The sequence below is a fragment of the Cervus canadensis genome, chromosome 13 (genome assembly GCF_019320065.1).
Source record: "Cervus canadensis isolate Bull #8, Minnesota chromosome 13, ASM1932006v1, whole genome shotgun sequence".
Taxonomy (NCBI): domain Eukaryota; kingdom Metazoa; phylum Chordata; class Mammalia; order Artiodactyla; family Cervidae; genus Cervus; species Cervus canadensis.
The window spans coordinates 34,996,095-35,012,217 of record NC_057398.1 but is presented as its reverse complement, the minus strand read 5'-3'; the positions used below and the strand labels follow the sequence as shown (position 1 = coordinate 35,012,217).

At 41.0% G+C, this 16,123-nt stretch overlaps 1 protein-coding gene and 1 non-coding gene across 2 annotated transcripts in view; both read right to left on the bottom strand.

The window, feature by feature from the left end:
- The window catches only part of LOC122451740 (atherin-like), a 147,396-nt gene that overhangs the window by 27,424 nt on the left and 103,849 nt on the right, over positions 1-16,123 (bottom strand). The window lies entirely within an intron of this gene.
- LOC122452687 lies at positions 12,065-12,171 on the bottom strand. Its single transcript, XR_006272835.1, has one exon. It is a non-coding gene; the product is annotated as a U6 spliceosomal RNA (small nuclear RNA).

The window sequence follows — 16,123 nt, the reverse complement described above, 5'->3', positions numbered from 1 at the left end:
GCTTTGACTATACAAACCTTTGTCAGCAAAGTGAGGTCTCGTCTTTTTCTTTTTTCTTTTCCAGGAGAAGGAAGGATTTATTAGTACTTAGAGCAAGTAAGAACACTACCACCGCAGAGCTTTTCTAAAGCAGTGTCTTGTGATATGACCTCATCTTAATTAGTTATCTCTGCAATGACCTTTCTTCCAAATAAGGTCACATTCTGAGGTGGCAGGGGTTAGGATCTCAATATCTTTTCTGAAGGACACAGTTCAACCCAAAACAGTCACTGATAATATTTAAGGTTCTGAAACCAGAGTCTGATGAGGTGATTGTGGGGGTTCTACAGTCATGAAGCATTATGAGATTCTAAGATAAATTTTCACAGATTTGAAATACTTGGTTTCTGTTAAGTTTGTACTTTTCTCACCTTGCTTATATGCAGAGTACATCATGCAAAATGTCTGGCTAGATGAATCACAAGCTGGAATCAAGATTGCCAGGCGAAATATGAGCAACCTCAGATATGCAGATAATACCACTTCAACAGCAGAAAGCAAAGAGGAACTAAAGAGCCTCTTGATGAAGATGAAAGAGGAGAGTGAAAAAGCTGGCTTAAAACTCAGCATTCAAAAAACTAAGATCATGGCATCTGGTCCCAAAACTTCATGACAAATAGATGGGGAAAAAGTGGAAACAGTGACAGATTTTATTTTCTTGGGCTCCAAAATCATTGCAGATGGTGACTGCAGCCATGAAATTAAAAGACCCTTGCTCCTCGGAAGGAAAGCTATGACAAACTAGACAGCATAATAAAAAGCAAAGACATCATTTTGCCAACAAAGGCCCATATAGTCAAAGCTATGGTTTTTCCAGTAGTCGTGTACAGATATGAGAGTTGGACCGTAAAGAAGGCTGAACCCCAAAGAATAGATTCTTTCAAATTGTGATGCTGGAAAAGACTCTTGAGAGTCCCCTGGACAGCAGGGAGAGCAAAACCTAAAGAAAATCAACCCTGTATATTCATTGGAAGGATGGATGCTGAAGCTGAAGCTGCAATACTTTGGCCACCTGATTCGAAGAGCTGACTCATTGGAAAAGACCCTGGTACTGGGAAAGATTTAGGGCAGGAAGAGAAGAGGGTGACAGAGGATGAGATAGCATCATGGACTCAATGGACATGAATTTGAGCAAACTCTGGGAGACAGTGAAAGACATGCTGCAGTCCATGGGATCGAAAAGATGGGACAGGACTTAGTGACTGAACAACAACAACATCTTGCTTTTAGGGATATTTGTATGTTTACATTATCCTGAGGATCTAGATCAGTGCTAACATCCTTGACTAGATGAGACAATTGCTGTTATCATTCATGGGAACCATTTTATTGATTTGTAGATGTTTATATTTACCTAAGAGATCAAATATCACTTTAAAAAAAGTGACATAAACTGAATGTATAGCTGTCAACAGTGCCCCCAGTGATTAGAAACACTGATACCGAAGTCTTTTCATAGGGATTGAAGTCAGATAAAAGATTCTCCACTCTGAACAGGGATACATTTCAAAAGGGCTCCCCAGGTGGCTCAGTTCAGTTCAGTTCAGTCACTCAGAAGTGTCCAACTCTTTGTGACCCCATGGACTGCAGCACGCCAACTGCTGGAGTTGTCCATTGCCAGCTCCTAGAGTTTACTCAAACTTATGTCCATTGAGTCAGTAATGCCATCCAACATCTCATCCTCTGTCATCCCCTTCTCCTGCCTTCAATATTTCCCAGCATCAGGGTCTTTTCAAATGAGTCAGTTCTTTGCATCAGGTGGCCAAATTATTGGAGTTTCAGCTTCAGCATCAGTCCTTCCAATGAGTATTCAGGACTGATTTCCTTTAGGACAGACTGGTTCAGTAGTAGAGAATCCATCTGTCAATGCAGGAGACCCAGGTTGATCCCTGGGTTGAGACCCCCTGGAGGAGGAAATGGCAACCCACCCCAGTATTCTTGCCTAGAAAATGTTATGGACAGAGAAGCCTAGTGGGCTACAGTTCATAGGGTCATAAGGTATTGGACATAATTCAGTGACTGAGCAACACAAATTAAACATTTCAAAGAGCTGTTTCCTAAACTGGATCTTAAATCCCATTCAGTTCAGCTTTGAGATTCTATGCAAAGCATATGGAACCTTTGTTTACTGGGAAGGGCACTTGACACTTCTCTTATCTGTTGCTGAGCTTATCTAGATTGGTGAAAAGGTCTTTGTAAACTGAGCACTGGGATTTGTGTTTAAAAATGTGGAGGAGAAAGAAAATGGCTTTTCCTAATACTATGAGGAGTCTGTGATTAGTGTTTGTTTCCTTAAATTTTTAAAAAATTGAACTATAGTTGATTTACAATATTGTTTTATTTTCAGGGGTACAGCAAAGTGATTCCTTGAATATTTTTTAAAAAACTTTTTGTTAATACAGGAGATAATAGATTTTGAAAAAAATTTTTTCTTCATATTTGCTTCAGGTTTTTGTTCTGTTTCATTTGTTTTTGTCTTTTTGGTCACTCAGCTTGTTGGATTTTAGTTCCTGGATTCCCTGCTGGCTCAGACAATAAGGAATCTGCCGGCAACGAGGGAGACCCAGGTTCAAGCCCTTGGTCAGAAAGATCCCCTAGAGAAGGACATGGCAACCCACTCTAGTACTCCTGCCTGGAAAATTCCATGGACAGAGGAGCCTGGTGGGCTATAGTCCAACAGGGTCAAAAAGAGTTGGACACAATTGAGTGACTAACACTTTCACTTTTCCCCAGGATAGACGTGGTGATCAGTTGTCTCAAATACTGCTGATGGATAAAGAAAGTGGAGGACAGAATCGCCTCTTCTTTCTAGTAATGTGGAGTTCATGTTGACCTCAAGAGGAAAAGTTTTGGTGCAGAGGTTGAATCAACATGAGATTGGAGTGGATTTAAAAGAGAAGGGGAGGGACTTCCCTGGTGGTCTCCGGGAGTTGGTGATGGACAGGGATGCCTGGCGTGCTGTGGTTCATGGGGTCGCAAAGAGTCGGACATGACTGAGCAACTGAACTGAACTCCCTGGTGGTCCAGTGGTTAAGAATCTGTCTTGCAATGCAAGGGACATCAGTTTGATCCCTGGTCTGGGAAGATCCCATTTGCAATGGAGCAACTAAGCCTGCATGCTAGAACCCATGTATCAAAAGACAAGTCACTGCAATAAGCAGCTCACACAGCACAGCTAGAGAGTAGCCTCTACTTGCTACAACTAGAGAAAGACCACACACTGCAACAAAACCCAGCACAGCCAAAAATAAATAAATAAAAGAGAGAAAGAATGGGAACGACTTCCCTGGTGGTCCAGTGATTAAGACTTCACCTTCCAATGCAGGGACTGTGGGTTCAATCCCTGGTTAGGGAGCTAAGATCATACATGCCTCCTGGTCAAAAAAACAGAACATAAACAACAGAAGTAGTATTGTAACAAATTCAATAAAGATTTATCAAATAAATGAGAGAGAATGGGAAAAGAGGAACTGAAGGAAACAAGTATAGGCCATTCTTTCAAAAGTGTTTTGCTTCTAAAGGGAGCAAAGAAATGAGGGAATATGTAACATGTAAAGTGTGGTCAACAGAAGGCCTAAGGTGGAAGAAAAAACATCTTAGCTTTATTCTAATGAGAATGAGTTAGCAGACAGCAAGAAATGGATGTAGCAGGGAGAAGGGTAAGTTGCTGAGAGATGAAGGGTAAATTGTTCAGTCGCGCAGTCATGTCCAACTCTTTGTGACCCCATGGACTGCAGCATGCCAGGCCTTTCTGTCCCTTACCATCTCCAGAAGTTTGCCCAAGTTCACGTCCATTGCATCGGTGATGCTATCCAGCCATCTCATCCTCTGACGGCCTCTTCTCCTTCTGCCCTCAGTCTTCCCCAGTATCAGTGACCTTTCCAATGAGTCAACTGTTCACATCAGATGAACAAAATACTGGAGTTTCAGCTTCAGTATCAGTCCTTCCAATGAGTATTTAGGGTTGATTTCCCTTAAGATTGGTTTGATCTCCTTGCTGTCCAAGGGACTCTCAGCCGTCTTCTCCAGCACCATAGTTCGAAGGCATCGATTCTTTGGTGCTCTTCCTTCTTTACGGTCCAGCTCTCACAAGTGCATGTGACCACTGGAAAGACCATAGCCTTGACTATACGAACTTTTGTTGACAGAGTAATGTCTCTGCTTTTCAATACACTATCTAGGTTTGTCATAGCTTTTCTGCCAAGAAGCAAACATCTTCTGATTTCATGGCTGCAGTTACCATACGGAGTGATTTTAGAGCCCAAGAAGAGGAAATCTGTCAGTACTTCCACATTTTCCCCTTCTATTTGCCATGAAGTAATGGGCCCAGATGCCATGATCTTAGTTTTTTTAATATTTAGTTTTAAGTTAGCTCTTTCACTTTTTTGCTGAGTGATATTCTTGAGTAATGATGGGGGATGGGATCAAGGACAGGAGCAGAGGGTGGGGCTTTGACAGGACCACTGATGATGCATGTGTAACAGCTGGCAGGAAGCCAGGATGTGGGGGCTTAGAGAAGGATAGATGGATGGATGTGGGGAGGGGGCAGTTTGCAGAGTTTCTCTGCTAATTGCATCCACATCTGAGATGAACCTGGAAAGAAGGAATGAGGTGTTGGAGGTTTGAGGAGATAGGAGAGGATGTGAAATCACAGGCAAGAAAATCAGGAGAGAAATGAACCTGGGTTAGTATTGTATGACTGCCAAGGGCATTAAGAGGCCACTTGAGGTTTGTGGTCATGAATTTAAAATGAAAACAGGCAGTGTGATGTCAGCCTCATTAGGCTGGACAGGTGCAGGTGTCTAGTAGGCAGCAAGTTGGAATTAGCACCGTGGTTGTCAGTTTGCCCAGGAAACACTAGGAAGCAAGACTGGGGATATTGCTGAGGATACATGCAAGGGAGAGAGTCGAGGGATTGACCATGGGATGTAAACAGGGATGGAAAGGAAAGAGCGTGAGGTCACTGGAGATATGGCATTAGGACTGATCCGGATTTGGGTGCGAAAGACAAGAATCCAAATTCTCAAACACACAGATACTTGCCATTATGCACACACAGCCCAACTACATGGTCTCAGAAAATATTTAAAATAAAAACAATGCCCGGCTTCCCCGATGGGGCTCAGTTGTAAAGAATCCAGCTGCCGATGCAGGAGACATGGGTTTGATCCCTGGTCCAGGAAGATTCCACATGCTGCAGAACAACTAAGCCTGTGCACCACAACAATTGAGACTGTGCTCTTGAGCCCACGTGCCACAACTACTGAAGCCCAAGCACCCTAGAGCCTGTGCTCCACAACAAGAGAAGCCTGTGCATGGCAACTAGAGAATAGCCCCCACTCATCGAATACAGAGAAAAGCCCATGTAGCAATGAAGACCCGGCACAGCCAATAACTTAATTAATTAAAAGAAAAAACAAACAATGACTGTAGCTTTGCATACTCAATATTTGTATGTCTATTTTAATCTGTATTAACCTTGATTATTGTAAACATCACAGGGCAAAGCACTTATTTTAGGTGAGATAGAAAATGATTCAGTGTATTCTAGTAACTGTAGCTAAGTAATTATGCTTGTTCTCCTAGATTAATTTCAGCAGTTTAAAAGGTGAGGAGTTCCCTGGTGGCCTAGTGGTTAGGATTCCAGACTTTCAGTGCAGTGGCCTGGATTTATTTCTTGGTCAGGGAACTGAGATCCTGCAAGCTGAGCGATTCGCGGGGGAAAAAAAATAAAGGTAAAAGAAATGGGTAAATAGAAATGCAAGTGAGCACAGACTGTTTATATAGGTCAACTCTCTTTCAGAAAGGGGTAAGTCCTCCTGAATTTAAGGACCTAGAGTATCCTTAAAAGTGAAGAGATGTTAGGATCAATGGATTAGATATCTCACTGGAGTCAAAGTATTGTTGGAATGGGATAATGGAGGAATGACAACAGAGCTAGAAGGAGGTGTTTATAGGATGAGACACCTGACACTAAAATTAGGTTGAGGTGGCAGCATTTGGAAATATAAGGTTTGCGACAAAGAGCATTGGAGGAAAGAAGTGCAAGTTCAAGAAGCTAAGTGGTTGGTATCACCTCCCACCCACTAGCAGGACTGCTATTAAAAAAAAGAAAGAAAACAGAAAATGACAGGTGCAGGTGAGGATGTGGAGAATTTTGACCTCTGATACACTGTTGGTGGGAATGTAAAATGGTGCAGCTACTTTGGAAAATAGTATGGTGTTTCTTCAAAAAATTACAAATAAAATTACCATATGATCCACCAATTCCATTTCTGTGGTGGTGGTTTAGTCACCAAGTTGTGTCTGACTCCTGCAACCCCATGAACTGTAGCCTGCCAAGCTCCTCTGTCCATGGGATTTCCCAGGCAAGAACACTGGAGTGGGTTGCCATTTCCTTCTCTAGGGGATCTTCTCGACCCTGGGATTGAACCATGTCTCCTTTATTGCAGGTGGATTCTTTACCAATGAGCCACCAGGAAATCCCATTCCACTTCTGTATATATCCCAAAAGAAAGGAAAGCAGGGTCTCAAAGAGATAGTGTGTTTGTATGCCTACATTCATAGCAGCATTATTTGTGATAGCCAAAAGTCCAACTTGATGAAGCAACCTAAATATCTGTTGACCAATGAATAGATAAACAAAGTATGGTAAGTATATACAATGGAATACTATGCAGCCTTAAAAAGGAAGTTCTGACACATGCTGCAACATGAATAAGCCATGAAGAGTACTATAGACTGAACTGTGTGCCCTAGAAAATTATATCATCATATCTTGAAGCCCTAATCCCCTATCTCACTGTATTTAGGGATAGAGCCTTTTGGAAGTGACAAAGGCTAAGAGAGGTCATTAGTTTGGGGCCCTAATCCAATGGACTGGTGTCCTTACAAGAAGATGAAGAGGCAACAGGGATGCTTGCACAGAAGAAAGGCCACCTGAGGACACTGGGAGAAGATGGCTGTTTGCAAGCCAGGAGAGAGGCCTCATGAAAAACAAACTCTGTCAGTACCTTGATCTTAGACTTCTAGCTTCCAGACCATGAGGAAATAAATTTCTGTTGTTTAAACCATCCAGTCTATGTACTTGGTTAGGGCAGCCCTAGCAAATCAATATAAGGGCATTATGTTAAGTGAAATAAGCCAGTGACAATAAGACAAATACTATTTGATATCACTTATGGAAGATACCTAAAGTCAATAGACCTGGGACTTCCCTGGCAGTCTAGTGGTTAAGACTAAGTGCGTCCACTGAGGAGGGCACAGGTTAGATTTCTGGTCAGAGAACTAAGATCCCACACATGGAGGAGGAAGTGGAGAGTTATTATTAAATGGCTATACAGCTGTAATTTTGTAAGATTTTCATCTTGTAAATGGAGGCTGGTTGTACAACAATGGGAAGGTATTTAACACTCCTGAGCTATGCATTTATAAATAGTTAAAATGGTAAATTCTTTGTTAGGTATGTTTTACCACATACACACACAAAAGAAGCTAAGTTGTTAGAAAGGTCATCTGTGTGTATATTGAAACTATTAAGACAACAAAAATTAACACGTGAGAGATTGAGAATCTTTTTATGTTTATTGGACTTACAGATTCTCCTGCAGATCTTATTCTCTTCCCACTTTTCTACTGCTTTTTTCCCCCTTTTTCACATATACTTACAATCTTTCTTTATATATTTCAATCACTAATCCTTTCACAGTAATAGAAATTACAATGATCTAACCAATTTGTGAGTTTCACTTACTTCGACACAACATCATAAAAAGTCTTTATACTATAGTCAAATGTGTCTTTGAACAGTTTGTTCTTTTTGAGCCTTGTTCAAAAACTTCTCATATATTTCACTTCAGTTCAGTTCAGTTCAGTCGCTCAATCATGTCCGACTCTTTGTGACCCCATGAACCACAGCATGCCAGGCCTCCCTGTCCATCATCAACTCCTGGAGTCCACCCAAACCCATGTCCATCGAGTCGGTTATGCCATCCAACCACCTCATCCTCTGTCGGCCCATTCTCCTGCCCTCAATCTTTCCCAGCATCAGGGTCTTTTCAAATGAGTCAGCTCTTTGCATCAGGTTGCCAAAGTACTGGAGTTTCAGCTTCAACATCAGTCCTTCCAATGAACACTCAGGACTGATCTCCTTTAGGATGGACTGGTTGGATCTCCTTGCAGGCCAAGGGACTCTCAAGAGTCTTCTCCAAAAACACAGTTCAAACGCATCAATTCTTTGGTGCTCAGCTTTCTTTATAGTCCAACTCTCACATCCATACATGACCACTGGAAAAACCATAGCCTTGACTAGATGGACCTTTGTTGGCAAAGTAATGTCTCTGCTTTTTAATATGCTGTCTAGGTTGGTCATAACTTTCCTTCCAAGGAGTAAGCGTCTTTTAATTTCATGGCTGCAAATCACCATCTGCAGTGATTTTGGAGCCCAGAAAAATAAAGTCAGCCACTGTTTCCATTGTTTCCCCATTTATTTCCCATGAAATGATAGGATCAGATGCCATGATCTTAGATTTCTGAATGTTGAGCTTTAAGCCAACTTTTTCACTCTCCCCTTTCACTTTCATCAAGAGGCTCTTTAGTTCTTCTTCAATTTCTACCATAAGGGTGGTGTCATCTGCATATCTGAAGTTATTGGTATTTCTCCTGGCAATCTTGATTCTAGCTTGTGCTTCCTCCAGCCCAGCGTTTCTCATGATGTACTCTACATATGAGTTAAATAAGCAGGGTGACAATATACAGCTTTGACATACTCCTTTTCCTATTTGGAACCAGTCTGTTGTTCCATGTCCAGTTCTAACTGTTGCTTCCTGACCTGCATACAGGTTTCTCAAGAGGCAGGGTAGGTGGTCTGGTATTCCCATCTCTTTCAGAATTTTCCACAGTTTATTGTGATCCACACAGTCAAAGGCTTTGGCATAGTCATTAAAGCAGAAATAGATGTTTTTCTGGAACCCTCTTGCTTTTTCACTTAAAAATTTCTAAATTTTGTTTTCACATTTGAGTCTCTAAACCATATTATTTGCTTTCCATATTGGATTTTTGATCAGTATGAAAAGGCAAAAATATATTTTTGATATTCAATATTAAATATTGGCTTCCCTGATAGCTCAGTTGGTGAAGAATCTGCTGGCAATGCAGGAGATCCTGGCTTGATTCCTGGGTTGGGAAGATCCCCTGGAGAAGGGAAGGGCTACCCACTCCAGTGTTCTGGCCTGGAGAGTTCCATGGACTGTATAGTCCATGGGGTCGCAAAGAGTCAGACATGACTGAGCAACTTTCATTGAATATATATTTAATATAGATATTCTATATTGAACAGTATGAAAAGGCAAAATGATATGACATGGAAAGATGAATTCCTCAGATTGGTAGGTGGATAATATGCTGGAGAAGAGTGGAGAAATAACTCCAGAAAGAATGAAGAGATGGTGCCAAAGAGAAAACAATGCCAAGTTGTGGATATGACTGGTGATGGAAGTAAAGCCTGATGCTGTAAGGAACAATATTGCATAGGAACCTGGAATGTTAGGTCCATGAATCAAGGCAAATTGGAAGTAGTCAAACAGGAGATGGCAAGAGTAAACATCGACATTTTAGGAATCAGTGAACTAAAATGGACCGGAATGGGTGAATTTAATTCAGATGACCATTATATCTACTACTGTGGGCAAGAATCCCTCAGAAGAAATGGAGTAGCCCTCATAGTCAACAAAAGAGTCTGAAATGCAGTACTTGGATTCAGTCTCAATAATGACAGAATGATCTTTGTTCATTTCCAAAGCAAACCATTCAATATCATAGTAATCCAAGTCTAGGCCCCAACCACTAAAGCTGAAGAAATGATGACTAACAAGACCTTCTAAAGCTAACACCCCTCAAAGTATCCTTTTCATCATAGGGGACTGGAATGCAAAAGTAGCAAGTTAAGAGATACCTGTAGTAACAGGCAAGTTTGGCCTTGGAGTACAAAATGAAGCAGGGCAAAGGCTAACAGGGTTTTGCCAAAAGAACACACTGGTCACAGCAAACACCGTAACATACCAGCAACACCAGAGATGACTCTACATATGGACATCACCAGATGGTCAATACTGAAATCAGATTGATTGTATTCTTTGCAGCCAAAGATGGAGAAGCTCTATACAGTCAGCAAAAACAAGACTGGGAGCTGACTGTGGCTCAGACCATGGACTCCTTATTGCAAAACTCAGACTTAAATTGGAGAAAGTAGGGAAAACCTACTAGACTATTCACGTATGATCTAAATCAAATCCCTTATGATTATACAGTGGAAGTGACAAATAGATTCAAGGGATTAGATCTGATAGAATGCCTGAAGAACCACTGACAGAGGTTTGTGACATTATACAGGAGGCACTGATCAAGAACATTCCCAAGAAAAACAAATGCAAAAAGGCAAAATGGTTGTCTGAGGAAGCCTTACAAATAGCTTAGAAAAGAAGAGAAGCTAAAGGCAAAGGAGAAAAGGAAAGATATATCCACCTGAATGCAGAGTTCCAAAGAATAGCAAAGAGAGATAAGAAAGCCTTCCTCAGTGATCATTTCAAAGAAATAGAGGAAAACAATAGAATGGGAAAGACTAGAGATCTTTTCAAGAAAATCAGAGATACCAAGGGAACATTTCATCCAAAGATGGACACAATAAAGGACAGAAATGGTATGGACCTAACAGAAGCAGAAGATATTAAGAAGAGGTGGCAAGAATACACAGAAGAACTATACAAAAAAGACCTTAATGACCCAGATAACCACGATGGTGTGATCACTCACCTACAGCCAGACATCCTGGAATGCGAAGTCAAGTGAGCCTTAGGAAGCATCACTATGAACAAGGCTAGTGGAGGTGATGGAATTCCAGTTGAGCTATTTCAAATCCTGAAAGATGATGCTGTGAAAGTGCTGCACGCAATATGTCACCAAATTTGGAAAACTCAGCAGTGGCCACAGGACTGGAAAAGGTCAGTTTTCATTCCAGTCCCAAAGGCAATGCTAAAGAATGTTCAAACTACCTCACAATTGCACTCATCTCACTCGCTAGCTAAGTAATGTTCAAAATTCTCTAAGCCAGACTTCAACAGTATGTGAACTGTGAACTTCTAGATGTTCATGCTGGATTTAGAAAAGGCAGAGGAACCAGAGATCAAATTGCCAACATCCGTTGGATCATAGAAAAAGAAAATGTAAGAGATTTCGAGAAAAACATTTACTTCATCTTCACTGACTATGCCAAAGCCTTTGACTGTGTGGCTCACAACACACTGTGGAAAATTCTGAAAGAGATGAGAATACCAGACCACCTGACCCGCCTCCTGAGAAATCTGTATGCAGGTCAAGAAGCAACAGTTAGAACCAGACATGGAGCAACAGACTAGTTCCAAATTGGGAAAGGAGTGTGTCAAGGCTGTATATTGTCACCCCGCTTATTTAACCTATATGCAGAGTATAGCATGTGAAATGCCAGGCTGGATGAAGCACAAGGTTGAATCAAGTTTGCAGGGAGAAATATCAATCACCTCAGATATGCAGATGACACCACCCTTAAGGCACCACCCTTATTTTGTGAAACACAACTGGGTGACTATCAACTTTGGTTTTTCTCTATCACAGTATCGCCTTCTGTGGAGATACTGTATGTCTTTACCTCTGCTGGACATGATCTATGAGCCTGTTGCTTTTATTAGTTTATTTCTTTATTTTTTTTATTTTTTTAAAAAAAATTTTTTTTTTGCAGGAATTTAATGTGTAAACAAATACAGAAAAATAAGCATTAGAGCAACAAAACAGTTTTGTATCTTATATACAGAAATTTTATTTAAAGACACTTCACCATCAAGGATGAGGCGAATCTCTGCACTAAAGTTTACCTTCTCACAGAATAATTTCACAGTCTTCTTAGATTTTAAGCCAAATAATAAGATTGCCACTGTTAAAAGCAAGCTGCAAATACCTCCTGCCTGTTCTCACAATTAGTCTACTTTGAACTTATAAAAATATGGAACGCTTCACGAATTTGCGTGTCATCCTTGCGCAGGGGCCATGCTAATCTTCTCTGTATCGTTCCAATTTTAGTATATGTGCTGCCGAAGCGAGCACTATTTCTTTATTTTTAATTATTATTTTTAACTTATTTTGTAATTTTATTTGGCTGTACCAGGTCTTATTTGGGGCATGTGGGATCTAGCTCCCTGGCCATGGATCAAACCCAGGCCCCCTGGATTGGGAGTGAGGAGTCGATGCTACTGAACCACTAGGGAAGTCACTTTAAAAAAAATAAAAATTGTCTTTATTTTTCATAGGACTAACATTTTAAATTGAATATTTAATTTATTTATTAAAAGATTTTTATTGGACTATAGTTGATTTACAATGTTCTGTTAGCTTCAGGTGTATAAAAATGTAAATCTGTTATACTTACACATGTATCCATTCCCACCACCCCCCCCCCCAGGAGAATAAGTTTATTTATAGTCATCTATTCACACTTAAACTTTTTAATTTATTATTATTTATTTATTATTATTATTATTTATTATTATTTATTATTATTATTATCTATTAGTTGGAGGCTAATCACTTCACAACATTTCAGTGGGTTTTGTCATACATTGATATGAATCAGCCATAGAGTTACACGTATTCCCCATCCCAATCCCCCCTCCCACCTCCCTCTCCACCCGATTCCCCTGGGTCTTCCCAGTGCACCAGGCCCGAGCACTTGTCTCATGCATCCCACCTGGGCTGGTGATCTGTTTCACCATAGATAGTATACATGCTGTTCTTTTGAAATATCCCACCCTCACATTCTCCCACAAAGTTCAAAAGTCTGTTCTGTATTTCTGTGTCTCTTTTTCTGTTTTGCTTATAGGGTTATTGTTACCATCTTTCTAAATTCCATATATATGTGTTAGTATGCTGTAATGTTCTTTATCTTTCTGGCTTACTTCACTCTGTATAATGGGCTCCAGTTTCATCCATCTCATTAGAACTGATACAAATGAATTCTTTTTAATGGCTGAGTAATATTCCATGGTGTATATGTACCACAGCTTCCTTATCCATTTATTTATTATTATTATTTTTAAAGGAGATAGAGAAAGCTTCTGACATAAGCATCAGAAGGGGGCAGAAAGAGTACCCCCACACTTAAATTTTTAAGATGGAGTATTTCCATATAAAATACTTACAAAAAAAAAATAAATAAAAAAAAATAAAATACTTAAAAAAAAAAATACTTTCAAACACTCATCAACTCTCCATTCTTTTTAAGATTCTTTTCCCAGTAGCTTCTTTTCCCTCCATTTTATTCTTCATTATTGGGGCTTAAATTCCTTTTTTATTTGTGGTAAAAACAGCTTGCCCGAAGTTTTTATGTCTGAGGAGAAAGTCATTTTGTCACCTCTTGCTGGCTCACTAACCCCAGTCTCTTTCTTTCACCCTGGGATGAAAATTAATCACATATTACTAGGTCAGATGGAATGGATGGTGTTTCAGTGTACAGTGGAGATCTGTCTTCATTTTTCTTGGCTTTCTGTTTCTTCAAGTGATTACAGTAAGAATTTGCTGTCAGTCTGAAGGCCGTGGGCTCTTTGGCAGGTTGGCTGGAAGGTCTTTGCTGGGGTGTACTCTGGAATCACTCTCATGAAATTTCTATCATTCAGGAGAACATGAACATTCTGTCACTTGTGGTCTGCTCCTTTTGGGTTTTTCTCCATCAGAAAGGCCAAATGTGGGACTTCCCTGGTGGTCCGGTGGCTAAGACTCTGTGCTCTCAATACAAAGGATCTGGGTTCAATCCCTGGCTGGGGAACTAGATCCCACATGCTCTGACTAACACCTGGTGAAGCCAAATAGAAATAATAAAATTTAAAAAAAGGTCAAATGTCCCTTGTAAAAGTAACTATGAAAAAAATGTATTGAATCACTTAGCTGCCAAGTAACTCAATTCTAGTCTTTTTTGCCACTCACCATTCCAAAAGCATGCTCTGGGTGTTAGGCTTAACTAGAAAGCTGCCTCCCCCACCCCCGATATACCCCCCCAATACACCCCCCTCCCCCGGCCCTTCCAAAGGGAGGCTGCTCAGCCGCAGTTCCTGGGGTTTTCACTGCCATCCTTCACCCCTGTTCACCCCTCTGTTACTACCTGCACCTCACCGTGGGGCAGTGATGGGGCCAGGGCTGGGTCTAAAATGATGGACTGGGCCAATTAGCTTTCTCCCTCCTAGAAATTTTAAGAGGGAAATACTAAAGTCACGAGGCAGCTGGCAGAAGCAGCTGTAGCTGGTAAGTCATAAGCTCCAGAAAAACCAGAGAAGCTGCGAGAGGCCCCACGCAAGCTGCAATTATGAGGGAGTTGAAATTATGAGAAAGCAGACGCTTTGAAGTGAAGAAAAGCTAAAGTGTAGAGGGGTGAGGAGGTCAGCTGGTGGGAAAGATGAGACCAGTGGGCCAGTGATGCTGATCCGTGGAGAGAGCTGGGGGTCCTGACCTTCCTGCGGCCCTGCTTCTAGTCCCTTCTTTTCCCGAGGTTGCATGGTTCAGCTTTGCTCCTATGGGAACATCCTATGGGAACACCCGCACGCAAATCTCCTGTTACTTGAGATGCTGAGTGAGTCTCTGTTCTTTGCAACACAAAGAAGAGAACTAAAATGCTTGGTGTTTTTTTTTTTTAATTAATAGGCTTTATTTCTCAGAGCAGTTTTAGGTTCACAGCACAGAGCTCCTATGTGTCCTTTCTTTTTTTTTTTCCTATGTGTCCTTTCATCTGCCTCCCCCGACCCAGTTTCCCCTATTATTCACATCTTGCCTTAATGTTACATTTGTTACAATGATGGCCCACTTGTTACAATGATGAACCAATATGGATACATTATTGTTAACTAAAGTTAATAGCTGAAGTTTGAGTTTACTTTGTTGCATATTTTATGGGTTTGTATCTGCCCTAAGGTTTGAATCCACCTTAGAGTATCATTCAGAATAGTTTTCACTATCCTGAAAGTTCCCTGGTTCCACCTAGCCATCCCTCCCTCCCCGATTACTGGCAACTGCTGATCTTTCTAATTCCTTTTCCAGAACGTCTTTTTCAGTGCCTTTTGCAGAATATCGTATAGTTGGAATCCCACATTATGTATGTAACCTTTTTTCTAACTGGTTTCTTTTACTCAGTAATGCCTTAAAGAGGTTCCTCCAGGCTTGACAGTTTCTTTCTTTTTACTGCTGAATAATATTTCATTGAATGATGTACCTTTCATTTGCTTATTTAAAAAAATTATTTATTTTTTACTATGCTTGGTCTTTGTTGCTGTGTGGGCTTTTTCTAGTTATGGTGAGCAGGGGCTACTCTCTAGTTGCAGTACACAGGCTTCTAATTGCAGCGGTTTCTCTTGTTGCAGAGCTCAGGCTCCAGAATGCACGGGCTTCAGGAGTTTCTGCTTGTGGGCTCTAGAGCACAGGCTCAGTAGTTGTGGTACATGGGATGAGCTGCCCTATGGGCGTGTGGGCTTTTCCTGGACCAGGAATCGAACCTGTATCCCCTGCATTGCAAATGAATGAAGAGGGTGTCCCTGGTGGCTCAGAAGGTGAAGAATCTGCCTGCAATGCAGGGGACCCTGGTTCAATCCCTGGGTTGGGAAGATACCCTGAAGAAGGAGATGGCAACCCCTCCCCTGCATTGCAAGGTGGATTCTTAACCTCTGGACCACCAGGGAAGCCCCTCATTTGCTTATTGAAGGACATTCTGAATGCTTCCAAGTTAAAATGCTCTCAAGATGAAAAAGTAAGCAAAGAAGAATTTACTCTGGAAGTTGGAGTACTAGGAGACATTTGGGGCTGAGAGGATCAGGAATGTGGATATTTTGAAATTAAGATGCCTTAAGTGTCAAAGAGAGAGAGGCATTAAAGTGACTGACTCAGAGATGTACAAATTAGACACCAAAGCTGGATGACCGAGGGTGAATTTTGCAGGATTGTGAGTTACTTGCCTGTTTCCTCTGTGTGTATATATGCCTTGGATTGAAAAGACAATGCATTTGGGTGGCTAATAGCAACT